At 39.1% G+C, this 26,333-nt stretch overlaps 1 protein-coding gene across 22 annotated transcripts in view; it reads right to left on the bottom strand.

The window, feature by feature from the left end:
• LOC102218974 (receptor-type tyrosine-protein phosphatase delta-like) overlaps positions 1 to 26,333 on the bottom strand; it is a 197,367-nt gene that overhangs the window by 104,879 nt on the left and 66,155 nt on the right. For 21 of the 22 annotated variants that reach the window (XM_023334125.1, XM_023334120.1, XM_023334123.1 and 18 more), the window contains 2 exons: positions 25,129 to 25,205; positions 23,352 to 23,396 (listed from right to left, as the gene is read on the bottom strand). The gene's annotated coding sequence lies outside the window, so the exon portion shown is untranslated. Of the gene's footprint in view, positions 1 to 1,259; positions 1,288 to 23,351; positions 23,397 to 25,128; positions 25,206 to 26,333 lie in introns of all 22 variants that reach the window. The other variant, XM_023334103.1, reaches the window with a different exon arrangement.

The following is a 26,333-nucleotide window of genomic DNA, read 5'->3' on the forward strand; positions in this document are numbered from 1 at the left end:
ATCAATTAAATTCTCCAGAAATCAGAATCAGTTTTCCATTGATTAGATCTAAATAATTCAAACTTTCAGTGGCTTTTTAGCGACCATGCTAATATTTTGTCATTCATTAGGAACCTTCATTTTTAAAACTTCACAAAGCCCACCAGAGCAGGTAAAATTTTTTCTGAAGCGGGACACCCTCCACATGTGGAGCTGGTATGTGAGCCACATCTCATTATCATGTTTTCTCCATGCACATGTCTCAATCTTATAGGCTCACACCTAACTGCTACAAGAAGACTTGCGTGATTGATCTATACGCGAGCCGAGGTCTGTAGCGGGTGCTATACAGACAGCAATTGAGCAAGACTGCTGACTGCTGTCAAATCCACAGTTATCAGCACGTTACAGCACATTATGGTCACTGAGTTACAGAGGTGGCAAAAAGAGACGCGGGAACTGCAGCAGAACAGAAAGCTATCATTGCATCCTGTAGAAAGAAAGATGATCATAGAGTCCTATGGAGATCCTGTTACGGCTATAATCAAAACCCCGTTTTAAAAAAACCAGATACATGTTTAAATAAATTAGAATCCCCCACAATTCAATTCACGGTGCCCACCAAAAACAGACCAACTGGCTCCCCAGTGTCTGAATGCACCACTAAAGGGTTTTAGGTGATGTGCCAGGAGCATGGATCCAGTCGTGAGATATTACCTCTGAGCAGGTTTCGAGTGGGGAGCAGCAACCCCAGTGGAATACAAGCTGTTTGGAGCCTCCTTAATCTCTCATCAGCATTAAAAATCTCATTTAAGGAATTGGCTTAAAGCAATGGGAAGTGCTATAATAATCTTGCATTGCATTAAACAGAAATGTAGAGAAACTATCCGGGTAACACTTTTGTATAGAAGGACACTTTTATAGATTTTGGTAAACATTTTATTCTGATCTAAAGTTTTAAATTAAGAAAATTATAGGAGAAAATGGTGTCAGATTGTAATACATACAATGGATCAGGCTTAAACTGACATCTGTATGAACTCACGACTACCACACCAAGGTGCAAAACTGATTTCTCATTAAATCCCACAGTGGCCACTTGAAACACTCATAATACAACTAATCAGCTACAGGACACATATTAAGTGTCACTTACTTACAAGCACGCGCACTGACTCCATAACCGCAGATCACTTCTTAGCATGGGAATGCATTATAAGAAGAAGTTAAGAGCTGCAAGACAATAACAGAAGCTGCAGACAAAATCTCAAGACACTCACCATATCAACACCATGCAGGGAACCGTCGCTGGAAACAAAGAGAATAAAATAAAGCTCTCAGTGTGGACAGATTCACGCTCTCTCCGTCCACCGTCTGCCTGCACAACATCCACCGTGGCAGCAGCCAAAATAATCCACCGTGCGTCTGTTTCAACCTCTCTCCCTCCCTGCTTCCCTCTCTCTCCCTATCAACTCCTCTCTCCCTCTCTCTCTCTTTTGCTCTCTCGCTCCAGTAATTTCCAGCCCGGTATGTGTGTAAAGGGGTGTGCGTGTCGATGTGAGCGTGTCTATGACTCGGTAAGGTAACTGCTGAGTCCTCCGGTGCGGTGGATCAAGGGAAGCTGGTGCTGATTTAAAGATGCAGAAGACAAACGAAATGCCTGTGAAGCGATTCAGGGGGGTGGGGGTGGGGGGGCGGCGAAGAAGGGTGGCAGTCCGATCTGCATAGGAAGCAGTCAAAAAAGATATCTTTAACTTTATGTGCAATCATCACTTGAGAGGTAAAATATGCATGAGAATAAGGGAAATGTTAGGGGTCAGATATTACTGAATTTCATTTGTCATAATTCTGTACTAGTCAAATAAAAACAATCACAAACAACTGTGCAACTCAAATCTGACCTAACCCATATCACTCCATTGCAAACTTCTTCTTTTTATATTATTATTCTTTTTTGTCTAGATTATTTTGTGAAATTAAACTCAGTTTGAAATTAAATCTCTGCTGAATTTTGGCAACAGGCTATCTGGGATAATGCCGGGAGGGTTTGAAGATTATAAGAAGCGGCAATCACAGACACAATTTATCTCCGGAGACGAGTGGAGCTGATCTTATCTCCAGTAAGCAGCAGCTCCTTGATAAGCTGGGAATATTGCCTGAATGCTTCTTGTTATTAAGGCCAATGCTTTTCAGATTGAGATTTACGGACATTATAAAGAGTTTGTTGGGGAGGGGATTTCAGGGCTCCACAAGAAAGAAATAGTCATGCTTTGGATGTGAGAATTGTGTCTTGCTGTTAAAAACCTTTTTAAGGATAATTTTGTGGTCATAATAGTCTAACAAACTGTGTAATGAGCCATGCTGCATATTTCAGAAAAGCAGAATGAATAGAAAACTAAAGTGAGACAAACTCAAAAATTAATTACACTGTACCAGATTTTTCTAACCTGACATTTTTAGATGAAAATTGTGTCTCCAAATGCTGAAAATACCCGTGCACCAGTGATAATGTCAGCAGTAATGACACAGTTAGTTCAAGGAAGTACATGATTAGTGTGGTTAACATGGTGGTGAGGCGAAACAAGCATCATGCTGTCTTTGTCTTTTCTCTGGCACAGTTTGCAACTTCCATAAAGCCATTAGTACGGTGGCCGACAGGTGCAAATGCGCAGCAAAAGAGAAAACATGCAAACAAAAAAGAAGACACCCCCGAATGAAATGCAGCAAACAAAAAGAGAGACGCAAACACCCCCGAATGAAATGCAGCAAATAAAAAGAGAGACGCAAACACCCCCGAATGAAATGCAGCAAATAAAAAGAGAGACGCAAACACCCCCGAATGAAATGCAGCAAACAAAAAGAGAGACGCAAACACCCCCGAATGAAATGCAGCAAACAAAAAGTGTTGAAAACGGAAGTGCTCCAGACCACTAGGGGGAGTCAAAGAAAATAGTATTCATTTCTATGGGACCAGATGCAAGATTCTTCTTCTTCTTCTTCTTGGTATTTATTGGCGGTTGGCAACAAACTTACAGTAGCATTACCGCCACTTACCAGTATGGAGTGTGGTTCGAGATGGTCTATAAACTTTCACTTTCTACCTTTTCCCTCCATTAACTCCTGATTAAACATACCCCCACACATACACACCTGCTTATATTATCCAACTTGCTTATAGCTTTATATACCCCTCTTTGATATTCTTTACACACTCACACCCAACTTGCTCTACTCATATCCTATGAAATAGCTTTGTTTTTTTAAGATACCGAATAATTATTTGAATATGTCTACTCCCGAAATCTCTCCTCAAAAATTCTATTAAATTAAACCTTTCTTTAATACCTACACACTCTCTCAGCATGCATCTTCTCTCTTCTTCATACTTACAACACTCTAAAATAACATGCTCTATTGTTTCAGACTTCTCACAATAATCACACTTTCCAGATGCAAGATTCAGAGAGATACCTTTACTTTCTTTCAAATTTCTTTCTCTGAATCTTGCATCTGGTCCCATAGAAATGAATACTATTTTCTTTGACTCCCCCTAGTGGTCTGGAGCACTTCCGTTTTCAACACTTTTTGTTTGCTGCATTTCATTCGGGGGTGTTTGCGTCTCTCTTTTTATTTGCTGCATTTCATTCGGGGGTGTTTGCGTCTCTCTTTTTGTTTGCTGCATTTCATTCGGGGGTGTTTGCGTCTCTCTTTTTATTTGCTGCATTTCATTCGGGGGTGTCTTCTTTTTTGTTTGCATGTTTTCTCTTTTGCTGCGCATTTGCACCTGTCGGCCACCGTACATTAGAGTTTAATGGAAACAGTCTGGAAAGAGGCAGAAGAAAAAACAGAAAGTTGTAAAAGAAAAGAAAAGCTAAGTATAAAGACTAAAAGAGAGTATTCAGGTCCTATTCCAAGTGATGAAAAAGTGTGGGAAACTTCTTTCTGCCAGCTGACTGGCAGTGCGCACCCACATGTTTCAGAGAGTAGTGTATTGCTCGATACAGGAAGAGGAAACGCTAGTAAATCTTTGCAGTTTTTAAACCACAACAAAGCAAGTGGGTACAATTTTGGTTGATCAAATATTTCTTAAATGTTATTTACTTCTTTTGAATAGTCTGACAGCACTTAAACGCGTTGGTGTTAGGATAAATTGAACATCCTGGCGCTTTGTTGTAAAATGTAACATTCTGACAAAGTCACACCAAATAACATTTGTGTCTTTTACTCAAATATCACGAGAAAGGAGCTTTAACAAATCTAGGAGCCAGTCCGAACTGATACAGCAACATCAGCATATAAGCACAGAGGTTTAATTTAAATACGAGATAGTCAGAGAATGCTAAATAAATTAAAACGGTGAATTATCTTCTGATTAAGTAATAAAGTTTTCATAAAGTTTTCGGTAAGCTCTCTGTTGCACCAGCAGTTACAGAGCATTGTTTAGCAAATTCAAATGCATTCCAGTCATGTAGGCAGGGATAAAATTAAGAAAGGACATCAACTTTAAGAAACCTATGGGCCAGAGGTAAGAAACTAAAGAGTTTAAAAGACAACTTGATGAAGAAACAGTGGTATCAAAAAGAGAGTACAATATGAGAATGACAAAGGAAACTAAATAAAGGAACTCAATCAACAAATCAGACCAGGTGCTATCCTTTTATGTTTTTGCAACAAAGAAAAAAAACTGAATTACACCAAAGACAATATCACCAGCAGCAAAACACCTCCAGCAAACAACATATATGTCATCAGACAGCAACAGTGTTCCTAAGGCCTTTGTGTTCCTGTTTCTTGGTCGTTATTCTGATCTAATTTCCTCTCCACTGAAGGTGAAGGTGAATGGTCTTCTTTCAGACCATGGCATAGGGACCCTTTCCAGCAACCTGTGCTCTCTCATTAGTCCTCTCACTTATCTTCTACTGTGGACTTGCCCACCTTTGCACATCTAGAAACGGAAACTTTTCACAATTCTTCTTTGTCAAAACAGTTTAAACTCAATCAGATTGGCTGAAGTGTCTGATCATCAATAGTGAAACTTTGCAACAGATTCTTAGATGTGGGCTTTGATAGGGCCAATCTAAGTGATATGTTTTGATAAAATATACTATGGTACCGCTAGGTGTATGTTTAGAGTCCGTGCCTCACTGGACTCTACATACTGGTCTCAAGTTTTCACAAACTATTTAGTTATTCTTTCAGGATTACTTATTTAGGTTCATCTATCTCCCAAACAATTTTGACTAGCGTTCCCAAAGTTGTTGGAACCACAGTGTTATACAGGGGAAATAGTGTGCTCTGCATAGAGTTAGTTCTGTATAACTCTACAGTTCTTCCAGAGTTACCAGAGTTTTGGTTGCATCTCCTGATGATATTTTCCTGGTGGGCTGAATACAGAAACCATACATTCTTGATTTGACAATTGTAAGACAAGCTCTTTCCATATTCACATTTATGTATAGACTACTTTGTGTTCATTGAATTTTGAGGTCATAATGGGGCAAAATGTGAAAAAGCTCAAGGGTTATAAATATTGTAGTTTTTGGAAGAAAGTGTATGGGATCTACTGTACGACGTTTCCTGCATGTCTGCCCTGCTTTTTGTGTGTAAAAATCCATCATGTTCACCATGCATGGCCCTTCTGGTTCAAAAGCTGCCTGCGGATGAAGAGCACATACCATTCAGTTATCTGTTTTCAATGATTTTTTAAGTCATGCATGAACTTTCCTTTATAAACACTTTTATCCAGTCACTAACCCAACACAATATCCCCAAAGCTTGCACTGAAACACAGATGGAAGTGGATCTCTACTATATGAGAGGATATTGAAAAAGCTCTAAAACTGGGTCAAATAGCATGGGATGTTTGTTATCTTATAGCTTTAGATATTTCATTCAGAATATATGCATTTTAAAAGAAACATTTCAATTAATTTTTGCATGCAATCTTCTGATGTTAACATAGCATGAGGTCATCTTTAATTATAATCTTAAGTCTAGTTTATAACCGGAAATGAAGGTTATAAAATCCTGCTAATAGCTGCAAGGCAAGAATCTCAGCAGGTCAAATTAATACAGAAATTGCTTTGGTATTGAACTAAACTGTATCCAAGCACTGAAGCGTTTCTAACAATTTTCATAACAAAATTTGTTGATAAAAATAATCCTAAAAACACAGTACAGACAGATAACTAGTTGATGGCATAGAAAAACAGATATTTGTGCATATGTGGAAATACAGATGGATATGTGATATTTTGTGAGTTTGACCTACACAGGTCACCGATGAACAGAAACCGTTTGATCTGCAGGGTTTTAGTCTGAGTTTTGATTGTTTCTGCTTGATTTGTTTTATAGCTTTGTTGCTTCAGTTAATCTGCTTTTGTCCATGTTTCCTACATCGTTCATGAGTTTGATTCCTTTGTTGCCCTTTACTTAACCTTCACTTAACTTTAATGTATAAATCAGTTGATAATTAGCTATTTGTATCCAGCAAAGTAGTCACCCACCCATACAAACATTTCTTAGTAATTTCCATTCTTTGTCTATTTTCAGACTGAGGAGGCAGGTTCACTTATATCTGCTTAACTCAATTCAGATTCTTGTTTGTTTTTGCACAGGGGAAACTGATGCCATTTGTAATTTTTATAGCTGCTTTTATAGAGTTTGTTCAGCTGTTGTGTCAGAGTAAAGCTGTAAAAAATTTAAATTACAGATGTTCTTACAATATTGTGCAAGGACTGCTTTTATGCAGCAATCCAATTAAAATGTCTCGCCATCAATGTTAAAAATATATTGTTAGTGTATGGATTATTATTGCCCCTGATGGCCAAAGCAAATGTATATTTTGAGTGGCTGAGGTGCCACTGTGTGGACACATTGTGATGATTGCAAAGAAAAGAGTGAGTAAAACATGGATACATTTTAAGTTGTATTGTCATTGGAATATTTAATGCTTATATAGTTTATCGGTTAAAAAAACATGTTTCTTAAAAGTGTTCTTATTTTTTATTTTTTTATTTTTATGTTTTCTGCCATTACAGCATGTTTGCTGAGGTCTGTAAATCACTTTAAATTAACATCCCATTCTCTCAAAATGATATTCCTGGATGTGTAACCACATCAGTTTGCTTCAGTTGGAAGTTTTCTTTCACAGTTTTGGATCCAAATGAAAAGTGTTTTACTTTAGCAGCAGCCAGAATGCTTATCAGCATTTTAACTTTCTTCACATTCAACATACTGTATGTCTGACAATAACTTCAGGTGACATTTAGGTGCAAAAACTTGGTGTGAGTTAACTAATTGCAAGCAGACTTATAGAGTTTGGATGAAATAAGAAAAAAAATGTCTGAAAAAAACCCCAACATTTTAACAGTTGCATCACTGCTGTGCACCTAAACCTTAATAGGTACAACAAAAACTAATTATGTGGAGAGGAATGAGAGATTTCTAAAACTACTGTATAGATCACTAATGTAAATAAACTTGTTATAGAAATAGATGTTTGGGGGATAACACAGAGGCTTGTGTACATCAGAGTAACAAAACTGTTCATGTCCTGAGCAGAAATTAGGCCTATAATCCTGTAAGAATGTTAGAATTTATAAACACAGTTTTCATCACTAACTTTTATTTGCAACTGTGATCAGCAGACAAGGCTCACAAAAGAAAGCTTTTAAAATCCACCATGGGGTGCTGTTTGTTTTTTTTCCCTTTAGCTCAGAGACTCAAAAAACACTGTTCTGCACTCAGATAACATTTCTGCAGACTGCATTCTTCTCAAATCCACATCTTTACTTCAAATACAGAAATCTGATCTTGACATCTTGCTATCACTGGATTTATCTTTAGTGGAAATGATTTTATGGATTAAAGTGTTTGAAGTTCAAAACATTCATTTGCTTTGTGCTTGTTTTTTTTTCCTTCACATTTTTTAGACAGATTTTTTGTCTGTTTAACTGACTTTCTACTGTCAGTTAAAAGCATGAACACAACTGAAAAGTATAAATGTTAATATATGACCTTTAATGTGGCATAAGGTACATTCTGACATGGGAGTTTGGGCTTCTTAGCATTCCTTGTCCCAGCTCATCCTTTAAAACCTCACGTAGCCTTTAAAATGCTGTAATCAGCAAACATGCACCTCTAAGTGTAGCTACACTGCTTTTTTAGTAAATGTCAGAAGGAAATGTAATCAGCATGTTAGTTGGCTGTTAAGCAACCTCAATGCTACTAATGTTCAATGTTGGAAAAGCACAAACAGACAACTAAAACTGGTTCTCCTAGAGATATATGCTTCACATAATATCTTCTGGACTAAATGCATTGCTGATGATGATTTATTTATGTATTTCAATTCTTTTTGTTGAAGTCTCCATGTGGGTTTAATAAAACTCAGCCTCTTTAGTTTTATTAGTTGGATGTCTCCTGCAAAATAGTATTCATGTCCTTTGGTAATTACAAGAGAAGAAAAGTTATTTTGCCATTTAATCCTCCAATGCTCTTAGCACGACACTCAGGAGAAACACCGCAAATGTCATGGTCGAATAATGGGGAAGTTGTCCCATCAGACCGTCAGTTTCCGAAACCACACACACAAAAAAACCATGTGAAAGCGCACGTGGGGTCAGTCTGACCCTGCCAGGCCCCACACAGAGTAATAGAGTAAAAAGCTCATGGGGTTCAAATAAAGCTGTCTTTTAAGACTGAAGGAAGGTTAAAGAACAAGAATCAAGGAAAATCAACTCAAATCAACACTAAAGCCTCACAAACAAAACTTTAACTAGTTATGTAAACCATTAAATATTTACTCAGCAAATTATGAAATGTTATGCAATTACAGGAACATCGAGAGGCAACCACATAAATATAAAATGGAGTTTAATTTCTACTCCCTTCTATTATGCCAGTAACAATAATAACATCGAGAAGCAAAACTGGAACACACACTGAAATTATACTGCAAGTATTTTATTTAGAAATATGCCAAGAGTTCTACAATTAAGTGTATATGTGTTTGGAAACTTGCAAAGTGGGAAAAGTAGAAAATAATCAGATGCAATGACTAAAAAAAGATGATACAAAAATACAAGGCAGACTTTCCCAGAGAGCATGTTCTCATTTCATTGCTGTGAAGGTTAAACTCCTGACTTGTGAGCGAGCTACAGAGGAGTGGCCCATTTAAGCCGTGACATTTCAATAATTGCCTTTAATCTCAGCATCACAGATAATCAAAGTGCAACCCACTAATAACAGCACACACATATGCACACACACAGACACAGACACAATGCGTTAATCTCTGAACCTTAATGGTTTATACCATGTACATAAACGTAACCAGCACATTCTTATCAGCCCGTACAGTTCAGTGCACAAATGATGCGATAATATTTTAGGCCCAAAGTAAAAATGTTTTCATATGTTTTCATGAATATTTAAAGTGACTTTAAAAGCAGAAAAACATTAAATCTCATTGGTGCTTGTGTGAACGTTGGCTTCAGCTCTTCTGCGAATTCAGGCTGTTTTTCTTCTGCTTTGTCATGCAATCCCACACTGACTTAATGTTGAGACCGAAGCTCTGTGCGAGGCAGACTGTCTATTGCTGTACTTTTCTGTCTTACTGCTGATGATAACTTTTTTATGGCTGCATGTTTGAGTCATCAACGCACGCTGCAGAACAAGCCGCAGATCATATGCCTCCCTAATGGTACGGCCAGACGAAGTAGAATCTAAGAATTAATATTAGAAAAACTCTTTTTCCTTTAAGCTCTAGATGAGAATTTGTAGTTTTAAAGACATAGTTTGGAATTTTTAAAGGGAGATTAATATATATGGTTATAAAGATTTAATCTTTACCTGCAGTACTGTCTCTGTGTCTTCATTTAATAAAAATCCAGATTAGTTGGTATTGGAGGCTAAAGCTAATGTCTGATCCAACAGAGGCTAAAACAAAGTGGACTTCTCTGTCTTAAAGTATGTCCTTTCTTTCAAACACATCACAACATCTTTGTCAGGTTTTGTTGTTGTTGAAGGCCATAACTGCAGGCAGGAGGCAAGCAGAACATTACCTCAACACACTGACAGATCCCTCTAAACACTGAGAACTGATATAATTCTGATAACTATTTTAATCTAAAACCGCATTTTACTTGTGTGAATCGGTTCATTTTTGACTGCAGCATACACACAGATGTGTTTCATGCTCAAACTGCATCATTATCCCTTTCTTCCTTTAGGCGCTGTCCTGGCACTTGTCAGTTCTCCAGTCATTAGTTTTACGCAGTTGGCTGCTAACCATTGGCGACTTGGCTGCTTGTTAGCGGGATGGCAACTTCCCTGGTTGCACCTGGACAATTACAAGCATAATTTCATAGATGGAGACCCTAATGCAGCTAACAAGGACTGCAAAAACAGTCAGAGGAATGTTATGGGAAAGGCTGCTGACTAAAAGGCTAAACAAGGATAACTTTTTTTGCTCCTACTTACTTTTCTCTCTCTCTCCCTCTTCTGACTGATTAATTCTCATAGATGTTTTGAATTAGCTCTAACAATATCAACCTCCCTCTTATTGACTGTTAGAAAAGATAATTAAGAGCTTTTACATTTTGAAATGACCAATTTACCTGAGAAGCTCTAAAACATCCTTTTGTGTTGTGGTTAATCTTCACAAACAATATTCAGCTGAAAGTGCCAGTGCCTTGCAAAAGTATACATTCACACTGATTTATTTTTTTTCCGATACTGTCAATTTACAACCACAGATTAAGTGTGACTTATTGAGATTTAAGATTATTGAGCAAAAGTGAAAACGTATGCATGAGTGTGTGGGGGCGAGATGTGTGTAGAGGGGTCATAGGCAAACCACACTTAATAATCTTGTTGGTATTTTACATTATACCAATAAAATACATTGTTGGATGAAGAATGAGAAAATGTGGAAAAGGTTATGGGACTTGACAACTCTGGCTGTATTGAAGCATGTGTGTCTCTGTAAATCTCTTTTTGTACTTCTGAGAAAATTTGATTTAGCTGGACTGAATTTTGCTTCTTCAGCTTGTTATGTTTATTAGCATAACAGAAACAGTAAAATAACATGTTGAAAAGTGGACTTGAGTAATGCACTGGAGACATATCTGCTGCCTGGCAGGAAGGTGCAATTCTGCATCCAAGCATCACAAAGAATGAAAACAAAAGCGGGACAAAAGAGAAAAAAAAAAAAGACTAAACAACAAATGAGAAAGCAGCTGAGCGGTCTTAAAGAAGGTTTTTATCGAACGCTAAGAATGGAGGGCAGATGATGAACACCCAGCCTGCTCTTTTCACTCCGAGGAAATTGCATTTTGGAATATCGAGCAAGCTGTTATGATGAAGTACACAGCCCCTCCCTCTGGGTGAACACACACACACATGCACACCCAAGTGCTCACATTTTATTGTAGCATGTATTGGCAATACAAAAAAGATCATATTTACAGAGCTACACACCCTCACGCACCCCCCCCCCCCCCACCCCACGCACACACAAACACAACCACACGTGCATGAAGAAGCTCTTTTTTTTTTTTTCCAAGGACTCCCCACTATTGAAAGAGAGGAAATGAGAGTCGGAGCAAACAGAGAGGGTAACAGAAAACAAGGGGGTGGAAGGGATAGCAATAGAGCAGGAAGTGACAAGAAAACAAAGACGCAATAAAGGAGCAAAAAGGAGTGAATAAAAAAGAGAGAATATCAGAGCGAAGCTTTCTCTTCTCCTGGCACTGCTACAGTTGTCTTTGATAAGGCAATCAGTGTGTAAAACAAAACAGAAAACATCTTTTCCGCTGTTTAGAGCCAATGGGCCCTTTTCAAACGGCAAACAGACAGATCATTAATCATGGATGGTGATTGTAAAATGAGTGACAAACAAACACAAGATTCAATCATGGGCACAAGCATCAACTGTGCATTCTGAAGATGGATGGAGTTCCACCGACAGTCCCTGAGTTTCTGTGGATAGCACTGCACAGATGCAAACATGCATGCATACAGAGAAAAATACAAACTATAATTTTACAGCTTATCTTTGTTTACATAAATACAGCAGCAACTATAAAATTATACAGAGAGCTTTCAGGTACAGGCTGTACACAGTCAGCTCGCAATCACGCCAAAACTCATGCCTGTGTGAGCACACACAATGTACACATCTACACGCGTGCAAACGGGTCATGGAGAAGTGGTTGTCACTGTGATTGGTTCCTGCTGCCGAGGGCAAACCCACAATACCCAATTATCTGTCATTATACACCACGGCAGCTCCTGCGGTCTGGAAGCCGTATTTCTCTGTGCATGTATGTGTGTGTGTGTGTGTGTCAACAGGGGAGAGATTGGCAAATTGCTAGTTATATATTTCAGCATGCTAAAAGACGAGAGGGGAGATGTTGAGGAGGAGGAGCAGGACAAGTTGAAATATGCAGAGTGAATATAAAAGGAGGCAAAGAAAGATTGATTATTATTTTTGACAGCTGTAGAGGAGATGGGATCACAGGGAGCCGGAGACCTCCGCGGAGCTGCATGCCGATGACAGATGTTTGGTGACCAGGACGTGCCTGTTGCAGCGCGGCCAAGAGTGTTGAAGGCCACAGATTGAAGAACTCCGTCAGCGTATGACTGATATTCCATCATGTATGAACAGCATGTGACTGAGTTGTGTGACCAGCGTGAAGAGAATCTGAGAATTACCTTGGAATTCATCTCAAAGAGCTCACAGAGCAAAGGCCAATATGCCTGCTGTTGCTCATAGAGACAATCTGTCCTTAAGATATCATGCTTGATTTCACTTGGTTTTGGTTTTGGTATCTGACGTTTGTACTTGATCACAAGTTAAAATGCTGCCTATGTCCTATGTCCCTTAGGTCTGAGGGTTTTTTTCAGTGAGCTACTCTGGTTTGAGTTCAATGAAAAAAATACATCCTGTCTTCAGAACTTTAAATCCACCTACTTCTTGACCCCAAACTGCTTAGATATCCCCACATTTATCAGCCCATCATCATTTATTTTATCTTGGTAGTCCAAATCCAAATAAAATGTTTCTTTTGCTTTGCTCTGGTAGTATTCTACAAACCTACAGCCTTTCCTCTTCATGTTTTAAAAATCTCACATAAAGTTCAAGCTTTTAAATCAGCTCTACAACTGCTTATATTGCTGTGTATTCTACATCTCACATCAGATGCATTTTGTACACTATGTTTACTGGGATTGAAGGTAGGGGTTGCACCAATTAGTCGATTCTTTTCTCTGCAATGACTTTTTTCTGGGCCAGTTGACTAGTCGCAATCACGTGACAAAACTGACTTTTCCAAGAAAATGAAAGAAGGTGAACTAGATGAATTTGTCAGAAAGCTCAAATTGTATAAAAATGTAAATAATTTACCAAAGAGAAATTGAAAATGTCAGCATATGCTACCGCAATAGGGGTGTTGCGTGGTGCAGTGATTAGCATGGCGCCCCGCATATAGAGACTGTAGACCAGGGTAGCCTGGAGTCCGATCCTCGGTTCGATGGGCCCATGCCTCTCTCCCCCGCTCCGCTCTCTCTGCCCCCTTACAGTCAGATATCTGTCAAATAAACTAGTGTTGAAGAAATCCTTAAAAAAAAAAAGGGACTACCGGAGTAATGTGCAACAATGCGGCATGATGTCGGGCTTTTTTATCCATCCAACTGATCAATGTCACCCTGCGTATTGAAGCTTCTAACCTGTCAGCTTTAGGCTCTTATAAAAATACTGTTTGACAACATCTGGAAACTAAGTCCAAGCTTCATCCTGAAGATCTGATAGAGGCGATCTCTGCATGTCGGTTCATCCCTCAGAGAGGGAGTCATCGGCGCATCAGGCAGAGGAGAAGCAGGTGGCTTTGTTGAATTCAACTGTAAACAAATGGGGTCCGTTCATAATAAGTTTGGTTTCTGATGTTCCAAAAGCACCATTGTGGTCAGTGTAATAATTTGCCTCCTATATGTGCAGCTATCCAGAGATCATCATTATCAGTCGGTGTTTGAAAAAAAGAAAGAAAAAAATCAGACCCGACTTTGTGCAACAGACTTTTCTTCCGAAGAATGATATGTTTGCTCTTTTAATTCTGCATAATAGACTTAGTAAAAGAGGGCGAAGGGGGGGAAGACGCGCTTACGTCTCTATGACGTCACCGCGACTAGTCGACATCGACTCAACTATTATCATGATGTAGCCGACCTTAAAAAATATGAAGTCGTTCAAACCCTAACTGAAGGGTGTAATGTGTCTATTGTACTACTGTGTCAATAAGGGGTTGGACACTTTTGCCATCCAACATCTGATTTTCTTATGGTTTGGTATTTGATGATCACCTCACCATCCGTTCCTGCACTGCATGTGTTCATAAAAAGTTAATAATATCCTTGCTGCTAGATTTGAGTAGCATTTGCATCAGTTCTGAAGTAGTGATGTTTGTGTGTTATGTTAGCTACATGGAATGTTCAAAATAGAGCTGGTGATCACATGGCACGTCCTTGAGTATCAGATGCACAAGAAGGCAATGATTGAGCTTTACTTAGCTTTGGCGGCATTTTTTCCCCAATTGAATAGAAAGGAAAGATAAATAGTGTGATGGGAGTATGAAGAAGTGGACTGGTAGTAAATTCTAGAATTCACAGAGCAGGTATGTGAAGGAATTAAGAAAGCATGAATCCAACAATGTGTCGAGGTAAAGTGGCAGTTAATATTCCTGCATCACAGTAAGTCTCCGTACAAGTCTATCTGTGTGAGTTTGTTTTTCCTATGGGACTCTTTGACTTCAATTTGGGTATTCCTCCCACAGCCCAAACACTTACATGTAAGCATGCACTAGTTTATTCAGCAACAGGACAGTGCATAGTCACTGCAAATTTTTTAAAAAAAAGTCTCCTCAAGAATCCTCAAGGCATTGACCTAGTTGTCAAACTTCCAATATCCTAACCCAGTTAAGGATTTACCAGGATTTGTAAAAACAAGTCAAATGTACGTAGGAACTTACAACCCAATCTACATAACCTGAATGTTGTCCTGTTTTCTCTTTCTAACCTGAACCTTTGCATTTTTTCTTCCCTTCTTCATACAATGTGAATGTATGTGTTTGGCACATGAAACATTTCAACACCAGTTAGGGAGAGTAAAGTCCTTCAGGCATTATGGATGCTAATCTGAGCCCAGTCATGGCAGTAAGCCTTAACAACTCTAATGTAATGAGGAGAGGACAGTGAAGGCCATCAATTCAGTTATTAAGTACTTTTCGTTCTGCCCCTTGGAGTGCTTAAGAATTGGTGCCAGAACCATAATCTAGACAAGTTTCTGTCTTTGTAATGGTGTTGAGAACTCTTTGACAAGAGAAAATATGAAGTGTGTCTTTTACATTCTGCATATAAGAACATACGATTTCAAACTGGATATACATTGTGGACCATGAGATCAGAAGTCAGAAAAAAATTACATGACCCCCCCCATAAAATCTCTATGACCTTTAGTTCATAATGTTCTAGATCAATAATTGATTGCCAAAGCTTCTTTGCTGCTCTATTGAACTGTCTTCCTATTCAAACTTGAACAATGCTCAATCATGACATGAAAGTCATCATACCATCCTTCTCAAAATAAATCCATCTTACTGTACACTCATAACACACATCTGGTGAGGGTGTGCGTGTGTGTGTAAGTGTTTGTGAAGTATGACACTGATCTGTCCCTGCCTGTTTTACAGCTATGCTTCCATAATCCCCATCCTAATCCACTGCCTGTGTGTGCATCTGTGTGCACGTCTGTATTTGTGTATCAGTTTATGTTTGTGCTTGTGACGCATAGTGTTTAAAAATTACAGCTTTCAGCAACACCTCTTTTTGCTATGTCCCCCCACTTGATGTGCAGTACTGCAGGTAGGAGCTGTGGCCCTCAATCTAAGCTCTCCTCAGCATCGAACCACTCAGCACGATGGCCTGGGCTCAACGATTCTACAGCCAATATCTCCATTACTATTTTCCATCCACAGAAAACACACGGTAACAACTGGATAGCTGAGGGTAATATTGCTTCTAAATGATCTGTTGAAATGGGTGCAGTGACATAGGAAGAAAAAGGCCAATGCTGGTGAGGAACTGGTGATTACTGCTGCATATGTCTTTCTGTCCCTGAAGATATTTCTGGCTCCAGAACAGCATGTTTTTTGGCCTGCGGTTGCTGGCTAGGCATTCAATCCGGCGTCAAATGATTCTGCAGTAGTCAGGGGTATTTATCAGTTCCGGCACAGCTGTAAACATAACACCTGAGAGGACATGAGGATTTTCACCGAGTGTGCTGAAAATGGGGAGCAACCCACACATTCAGACTTTGCCCAAGTGCACAGTAAAAGAAAAAAACCCATAAAAAAATAATTTTAACTCATTGTATTCCCTAATCCGCAGAGTTCATAATTCCACAGTTTTTCAAGTCAACTTTACAGATCGATATGTTATTGTGGACCGTGAACTGGATGTCTGTTGCGGCTGCAGCCTTTCACAGCCACAGTACAAGCGAAGCACAGAGAAAAGACGAGTTATTCGAAAACTCAAAAGTTTGACCTATTTTCAGTCAGCAAATACACCATGCTTAGCTCTACAAGGTTTGACTGACTACAACGCTGTTTGTTGTGGATGCTGTCTTGGGGGAGGAAGACTCAAACTTTGTAATTTTCTTTTGCAGTGTGGGGTAGTTAATATTAAACTGTGTTTCAGAACTATATTTTCTGAATGTCTATAGTTTTGTTAGTGCAAGAGAGAACAAGACATTCAGTAGATAACAGAAAGGGTGAACAGAGTATGGGAAAGGCAAAGCTGGCAAATAGGCTGGTATAAAATTAGAGTCCATTTCTGATATTCTCCCCACAGACTTTGAAAAATAAAAGAACCGGCATGATGATAAATTCCCATTTAGGATGTACAAGTTGACCTTCATACTTTTTTTGAGTGTTTTTTATGTATTTACTCTTCAACCTACTTTATCAAGTGTTTCACAGCATCAAGGAATACGGTAAATAATAATACCTTAAAAACATAGCATTCTCAATTCTCTTAAATGAGGTTGGAACAGGGTTCAGTGAGAAACAATAAACTATTTTTCACTGACCATTGTTTTGATCAGAAACTGTGGTCCTCCATAGTGCATACAGTGATTAAACTCAATTCACTCTTGCAATAGTCTGCAGGGGTCTCCCTGGAAGAGATAATTGACTTGTCAGCACCAACAGAATGAGGGTAACCCATTGCTTCTGGCTGGGCTAAAGAATTCGGTCACCTTTTTAACAGGTGGACCTGTTAAATATCTTGTTGTAAAATGTTGGTATTCTTTTCAACAAGGGATTTTTTTTCCTTCTTTTACTGAATCTGCACGTCAGTAGAAGGAAATAAAAGTGAACCGTCTTACTATGGAACATTAAGTTAGGAGCTGAGAAGAAGTACAGCTTGTATAGATTGTGTCAGAAGGTGAGGAGAAGATGTCTAACCTTGGAGCCCTAGCAGAGCACTGTGTTAGTGGAGGAGCTGAAGAAAACCAAGCAGAAACTGGCAGCAGCAGCCAGGCAACAGAGCATTCAAGCAGAGTGTAATGGATCTTTTGCAGCTTGAGTAGAACGGCCAAAATGTTAGGGTATGCTTGATATATTCTGCAGTGAGTGGGAGAAATCAAGTGTGAAGCAGCAACACAGGTTAAGTTGACTGCCTGAATTAGCTTGCAGCTCATTTGTGAAAACACAAATACGTTTTTTGGGGGAATTGGACAATCAAAGAGTTAGACAGAAATTATTGTAGATTATTCTACAAATTCCAGACTTTTTTTTAAAACCCAGTTTGTAACTTGTAACCTATACATGAAGACAAAATATCCTTACATTACAGTTCAATATGGTGCATCGCCTTGTCTTGTGAGCTGGATGTATTGATACAGCTCTAGATATACCAAATACAAGTCACAGTCCCTTTCCATATTGGAGTTACCCTGCTCTTGCATGAAAGAGTACCAATATGGGACAGAATAGTAGTTGAAACCTTTTTAAAAACATCATATTTCTGTAAGTCCAGTTTCCAGCCAAGTGATGTTGCAAAGCTGTATACTTCTGTTTATAAAATACAATTCAAACAAATGTTGTTAGTCTAGTCTAGTCTGAAAAACTGACTGAAGCTCTAGTAGGGAATGCTGCTTTGTTCAGCTAAGCTTTAAGGATGTATGTGAATCATGTGAGCCCAAGTTACAAGACAACTGATGGACAATACAACATGGAAAAATTGAAAATGTATTTTTTTTTTTACGAGTTTTTTTTCTTCTTTTTTGGTTGTCTTTTAAGTTACAGTAAATGAGAAATGAGAGAGGGGTGTGGTCATAGTAAAACCAGTCATGTTGTGCTTTTATGTTCTTAGAGTCTTTAGCCCAAACGGACACCGGGGCACTTCATGCAGCAACTCAGCCTTTTCAGCATTTAAGAACTGCTCTTGATAACGAGCAGAGAGAGGAGTAAGAGGTTGATGAGTGAAGCCCTCAGCAACGGTAATCCCATTAGTGCTGTACTGGATGGTAAGCTCTCCACTAATGAGTGATGAGTGTGTATGTGTGTCCCATGTGTGCATGTACCCAGTATGTGCGTGTGAGTACTGCAGAGTCCTGCTGAGGCTATCCTAATTATCAGACGTGACTCACGTGAGGGTAATTACAGCACATGGAACAGTGGGAACAAGGCTACAGCTGACCCAAAAATCTTCAACACTAATGAAGCGATAGCACTCACAGAGTCCATGCAGGCACACATTCTGTTCTCACATCTAACTGAGACATAGGGACCAAATCACGAGTCAGTAAGACAGGCAAGAGGACAGAAAGAGGACAAACGTTTCCTTCAGACTGCATTAGCGAGAGCAGTGAGATTTAGGAAAAGCTGTCAAGAGACCCTCGGCCTTGTTCCTGTATGAGCTAATCTGGCAGCACTCTGTTCTTTGTCATATCTGGCCACAGCTCTACACTACTTTGGTCTGCTCCCACAGCCGCGGATTAAGCTCGGCTACCCGAGACTAAGTTCTCTATTGAGGAATCATCTAAGTGTAATCCCTGTGTGAAGCCATCCCTGTATAGTACAGCATATTATTTCTTTCACAATGACTATTATACACACCAGACTGCACGCTCTGGAGATACATGCGGACATGTACAAGAATGGTTTTGCTGTGTATTGGCATTGGAGCCTGAGGGTTTCTTTAATTTGTTACCCAACAAAGATTGGTTCACTTGAGGCAGCTCATATGGGAACACATTAACTAAACCTAGGTATATTATTCAGCTGTCATTTGTTTAACTTTCAGTAACACTCTTATTTAGCAGTCCAGAATCACTTTTACTGAGGCTTTAATTTTTTATTTTATATATTCGATAGATAACGTCTATTATCTATCGAATTTGTGTTAAAAACAATCATGACTGGATAACAGGGCCATGAAAATGCCCATAAAGATTATTCTGTTTTTCTTTTTTTTTTGTGACGAGTTGTTTACATTGCTGTGGAAGATTATTGCTTCACTTTTGAGTAAAGAATCGCCTGTTTAAGATTACTGTGTTACATCAGTAGAGTTGAGTTCGGATTTTTAAAACAAAACTCAATGGCAACCTTTCATAGCAGCTAGACGCTTCATAACGTCTGGTTGCTTCTACAGGTTTAAACATCGGTTTGAAAGGCTCTAGACTAGAGTGTTTACAGTTGTAATAGCTGTTCAGACCATAGCTATTTCTGGTAACTTTGCCTCTTAAAATGGTTATATTTATGTTCTGAAACAGATAAGTCTATATTGCTGTATGTAACGTTTGGGTTTATTGACATGTAGCAAGAGCAGTACCATATGCTCTATGTGACAGATTAGCAGACATCCTTGCTGACTTAAAAAAAAATATCACACACCTAATTTTAGTTCCTTGCTCTTTCATTATTTCCAAAGTCAGAAATATGATATCAGATTAACTAAATGTAGGTTTGTGACTGACTCATCCCTAATGTCTTCTATTCACAAAGAAACAGCGTGGGATGAGGGAACATAAGATCAAGCTGCTTGAATGGGTATAAGAAAGACCTTGGAAACCACCTGTGATACCACTAAGGTATCTGGTCTAAGTGGAGTTTAATTTATATTTGATGAGTGGGAAGCTGCATCAAAGCTGCCTAATTCCCAATGCTCTATTCCCAAGGCTTTGGCAAGAGTCTAAATACAAAGGAGAGAGGCATCATTCAAGGTCCACGGCTTTGCTTTTATTGTCAGGAGGAATCAAGAGGATGATTCAGGTGACCTGTGTGTGGGCATGTTCTCGCTCCTACCTTGGCCTGTTCACATACATCTGTGAAAGATTTATTAACATTCCTGAACTTTTTTCTAAGATGAAAAACTACACTCACAAAAGAAATCGATTGGACTCGTGTTAGAACAAGGACGGAGTATGTTTTCTTGAAATAGGTTTGTAAAACATCAAATGTGTAATTTGTACTGTGAAGAATATGTTTATAGTTGATTAGGTCACAGATTTATCTACCCGTAAAGAAAATGCATTGAACAGTATATCTTAATGCGTTTCTGATGTTAGTTGCATTCTTTAGAAAGTTGGAGCTATTTGAGCAACCCAGAGTTCAAGATTCAATATGGAATACTGTAGAATGTCAGATAACTTCCTGTTCACTGCTCTAGAAGTCCTAACCATACACTGGTACTAGAGTGACTTTTTTGAGCTTCATAGACTGTTATAATGTTATTTCCTCATCAGACACATACCTGGAGTGTTGCTGTAATTTATTCCTCCATGTTTGAGAAATCCTTGAATCTTACAGAGCAGCCACTCGGAGGTGTCCTAACGCCTGCTCATACAATGCGCCATCTTACCCAAAGCTCCTCCTTGGAGCTGCAGTCTCCAGAAGAGCTGCCTCCCTGCAGAGCGCCCCTCACCGTGTTTTCCCCAATAAGCCCCATTAGACTAGTGGCAGCAGCAATTAGCAAACAACTGGTGGAAATGGGAATCTGCTGATTATCATTCAAACTACTTCTCAGTCCAACTCTCCTAATAATGGTTGCGAATGGAATCATGGAGGAAAATTGTTGTTATGACATGCAGAAGGGAAAGTTCTGGAAAGGGTAGGAGCTTCTTAAAGGAAACAGAAGCCAATTTCAAGGCATCAGACTATGATGTGAAGTTAAATTTCTATTAAGCAATGTGTTTCTTATATGTACATTGTATATTTTTAGAACAATTTAAAGGAACATAGTTAATTGATTGTGCTATGGCACTATGTGCCAGGAAAGTACATAATACTCTCCTTCAAAATAGCATGGGATGTACAGGATGATTTAGAGGATTCAACACAACATGATGTCCTGTTATTATAATATTATCATAATTTTATAACAGGGAAGTCTCTGTCATCCTCCTGAAGGAAGGGTGGTTTATGGTTTTTAGGACATTAAAAAGGCTGGTGGATGGAACAGATCTACATCAGCAGTAAGCAACTCCAGTCCTCTGGGGTCGGTGTCTTGCAACCTCTAGATTTTTTTTTGATTGAATTACCTTCTCAGTGTGTAGTCAAATTCTCCAGAGATCTGCCAATGACCGGCTTACCTGACTCAGATGTGTTGAAACAGAGAGACATCTAAAAGTTGCAGGACATTGGCCCTCTAGGACTTGAGCTGTCAGACCCTGATCTACATCTACGTGTGCTAATAAATCAAAATGTGGACAGGAGATCAATTTTCACAACTTAAGAAGCTTTAAAAAAAATTTAAGCCTCTGCACATAAATTTGGAAAACAAACAAAAAATCTAGACTGTCCTGTCTGTTTTATCATTTTAGGGAAGCTGGGCACAGAATGAACTTACACTTTCTGTGATGTAAGATTGGGGACTTCGACTAAAGTCTTCCAGGGCTGGTGTCCTGCATTGTTTAGATCTGTACCTGGTCCAGCACAGCTGAATCAGTGGTTGAATTATCTTCTCAGTTTGCAATCAAGTTCTCCAGTGTCTTGCTAATGACCCCATTATTTAACTCAGATGTATTAAAGCCAAGACACATCTAAAAGCTGCAAGACACCAGCCCACAAGGCCTAAAGCTGAAGATTCCTGGTGTAAGGTCAAATTGAGTTTGTAGCTTTTTAAAATAAAACTTGAGTTCAGTCACATTTATTAATTAGTAGAATAGAATAGAATTCAACTTTATTGTCATTGCACTGTCACAAGTACAAGCAACGAGATGTAGTTTGCATCTATCCAGAAGTGCTCTACGAGATATAAATATTAAGAGAAAAAGTGCTCATTCATATGAATTTATGAAATGTTCAGCAGCCTAAACATTTATAATTCAAACTCATTTGCTATTTGGCACATTGGAATGGTCTAGTTAAGTCAAAAACTATTTTCTTTAGTATTAATAAAGACAGTAAAAGATTTATTTGCAAACTAAGTGTTAATTCTCTTAGTGTGTTTGCTACTCCAAAATTGTTATACTGACATAGTACATGTATTTTGATCTCTAATACCAGCTAGTTGGTTGTTTCAATATTTTGTTGATTATGTAAAAAGCCCAACTATTGACAGATGGAAAAGCAATAAACTCTTTGCTTAGCAAAATAGCAGGGTTCTACACTGAAACTAGTCAAACTGTATCATCAATATTAATATGATATTCTATTCTGTTCTATATCTTAACTTTGCAATGTGTGTTTAAGTTACTGTATGTGCTCATGGAGGTATTTTGTCTGCTGGAGTGAGCTCACATATCATTTCTTTGATGGAGCAATTAACTGAAAAGCAAAATGAAGGGCAATCCACTGATTTGTGTGTGTGTGTTTGATGCAAAGCAGGATACCCTCAGCCCACACGTTAGCTGTCACAGTTTCTACGTCTTAGTGACTCCTACACCGACAGAGAGTTGATGTTTGCCTGTCTGCCTGAGTGCATTTCTGAGTTATCTTGATCAGATTCCCAATTACACAGATGAGTGGCTCTTTAACGTTGGATTCCCCATACAGATAAACACTTGTATATCACATCCACTCTCTTACAAAGTACAAACACAGACACACAAATGAGCCTCACAGGCCAGAGGCACCAGGCACTTCATTTCCCATTCCGCCCCCTCTGCTCCCTCGTATTCCTCTCTGGTCTCCCCAACACTCAATCCACAGTCACTATAGCAACCTCACAAAGAGCTACTAGCAGTCAAGCCGATCATGTCACTGCAACATCAGTCAGGGGACGGAGACGCACACCTCCAAATCAACTGACTGCATACAGTGGCTCCCTCCCTCTGTGCACAGAAACCAACAAAATAAAACATACCATACCTTTGCTCATGTTTCATCCTCGCTGTTGAAGTTTGAATGTGGGAGCTGAAAGAGAACAGAGAAGACATGTTTGGACAATTGAATACTCATCAAAAAATCATATTTATTGGTGTGTCTTTCCTTCCTGTCCTACAAAAATTATTTGTTTCAAAACATGTAGTGATGATGAGGCAGACAGAGAACCAGATAGGGGGCCTATGAAGGTGCTATCTATTCAAAAGGGGCCATTCAAGTGTGCTCCTGTTAGGTACGTTACTCTGCTGCCACCTGTAGATTACACCTGGTACTTCCTCCATCCATCCATCCTTTATCTTATCCTTGCAGGGTGGTGGGGCACCCGGTACTCCACTTGCAGAAAGTCTTAAGAATGTGAACTTCTACAACAAAGGCTCAAATGTAACTTACGGAAGATAAAAAAGGAGGAGTAGATGAGTTGTGCACTAGACAAAGATTTGATGTTTAACATGCTGTTTGATTCCAAAATAATCCCCACGATACTATCTCTCTGCCTTCTGCGTACAGTACAGAGAATACCACTGAAGCAATCAGCTCGCCTCAAAATCCTCAGCACATCATCCAAGAATACTTTCAAAGAGTTTGATGAAATCTCTGAATCTGCTTTCTTTTTTCTTTGTACTTCAGAGGCTTGATAGCAAAAATGAGTCAAACGCAAACTCAAATTCCAGCCAGCCTCTGAACGGAGAAAGTGGCACTCAGAGCAACACGCACCAGCTTTATGCAGCTTCTGCATCTTTAAACAAACTGGGAAAGGATGAGCGAATGCTTTATTTTTAGAGCAGTGACGCTATGCAAACTTGAACACTAACACGAGAAGAAGGCTCAGCGATGCGTTCGAGAGCTGCTTATTCAATAATGTATCAGAGGCAGCAGTTTTTAAAGACAGCTGGGGATCGCCGCTCTGTCTTGTCTTGTCTCTTTGCATGTCTTTTCCTGCCTTCTGTCCACTGCGGATGGCAGCAGATTTGCCTCTCCTGGGGACTGGTGATGTTTGGTTAAACTTTAATCCTGTCGACAGTGTCTTCACTCACTTTCTGTTCCCGAGAATCAAGTCTTCCTCTGTGTTCCCTTTCTTCAGTCAGTGTCTCAGAACAAACATGTCCTATATATCTTTGTTTTTGTATTTCTAGAGCTGACACAAGGTTAAGTATTGCTTTTTTGTGCATTTAAGCATAGCAAGGCAAGTTTTTTGTGTAGCACATGATAAAAACAACAGACTGAAATTAGTGATGCTTCAGTTATTTTTAATCAAAGGCAACTGCAAATAAATGGGCTTTTATTTAAAGGAACTCTGTTTCTGCATGTTTGTGATTTTCTGGGAGTTTGTTTAAAAATAGAGGAACATAAAACCTGAATGCTGCTTCTCTTATGTTTGGTTCTGATTTTAAGGATGCAGAGTAGACTTGAACCAGAAGACCCAAGTGGTTTGGAGGGTTGATACAATGATTACAGATCACAAAATCTGTATGATTTTTTTAAAACAATCTATATGATTGTTTTAATATATAAAGGTACTCATAACATTAATATTATTAGTAACTATGTAAAATTATTTCTCATGCAGTAGTTGAAAAAACAATTTGATCATTTTTACTATTTTTCTTTACAGTTTCAGTGTATATACTTTTATACTGAAAATTGCTCTTCATGCTGATGAGTACTGTGTGCAAACCAGTAAGGAAACAAATCTGCTTTGGAGAGTGAAAGTTGAAGAATATGTTCAAGTTTCTGTTTTAGCAACACCATGATCAGTGCTTACCTTGCTTCAGTACACAGATTCACTGTGCTGCTTCATCCTTGAGGAATAAAAGAGCACGAAATCTCCCCAGAATTCTCCTGCAAGACACAAGAAGAAGTAGAGACAGAAAGAGGGAGTGGTGGGGGAGAGAAACGAGAAGAAAAGAAAAAAAGTGGGAAAGGGATTAGGAACAGTGCCTCAGTCTTTCAGAACTCAGAGCTTTTAAAGCCAAGTCTCACTTTCTAAAAGTTCCCTGTGTTTCTGACTGTGTGTGTGTGCGTGTATAAAACTGTGGGCGCGTTCATGTTTACAGCATTCAAGCCAAGGCTTTTTTTCCACAGCGAAGCCAGAGTTCAACGACTGAGTTGTTCCAAAAGCAGTCTGGGTCAAATGGACAGCCCTGGCTCAACTCCTACAGTGGGAGCTTTTAAGGCTTTTAGGGCCTTCCACAGCAGCAGTGTGCAAATCTTGCAGACTGCGAGGGGGAGAAGGGGCCGAATAAAAAGGGTAACAAAACAAAACAAGACAAGGTGGGAAAAGCATACTGCACTTGAGTACAGGAAGCACACACTGATGGGTGAGGAGAGTGGGTGGGGGATTGTATTAGGACACAGGTGGGTGCTCGAGCACAGAGGTGTGTGAAATGAGAATACAAAAACAGGCTGACATATACACACAACATCCAGACATCACTCTTCAGTGTTTTCCACTGTTTGGTCACTGCATTGACCCAAGACTCTTATTCAATATTCGTGGTACGGCAGAGTGCACTGAGTCATAGCAAAAAAAAGCAAAATCACTTCAGATGTGGAGAGGGTCTCAGAGGATTAGAAACAGGTCCAGTTATTCTTGCCATGACATCATGGCAAAACTACACACTTGAAAGCAAATAAAACATGTAAAAATTAAACATTTGAAGAATTTTTTCAAAGTTAGTAGCTACCATGTAAAAGTCTGACACATTTCACCCACAACACACTTATAATTTTAAACTAGAACAAAAGGTGATGGTTCTTTTCACCACTGATTGGTCGGAATTTGCCTCCAGCTAACAGAGATATAAGATGCCATAGCAAGCAGCTGCCACCAGTCTGTGCTGTTACACCACTCATGCATTTGTGCCGCTGACCGACTTAACAAACCGGGCCAGTCAATGACGGCAGCATACACTAAAATGCAGGGATTTCATGATGAGTGATTTAACAGTGAATGATAACTAGGCCGTG

The sequence above is a fragment of the Xiphophorus maculatus genome, chromosome 5 (genome assembly GCF_002775205.1).
Source record: "Xiphophorus maculatus strain JP 163 A chromosome 5, X_maculatus-5.0-male, whole genome shotgun sequence".
Classification (NCBI taxonomy): Eukaryota; Metazoa; Chordata; class Actinopteri; order Cyprinodontiformes; family Poeciliidae; genus Xiphophorus; species Xiphophorus maculatus.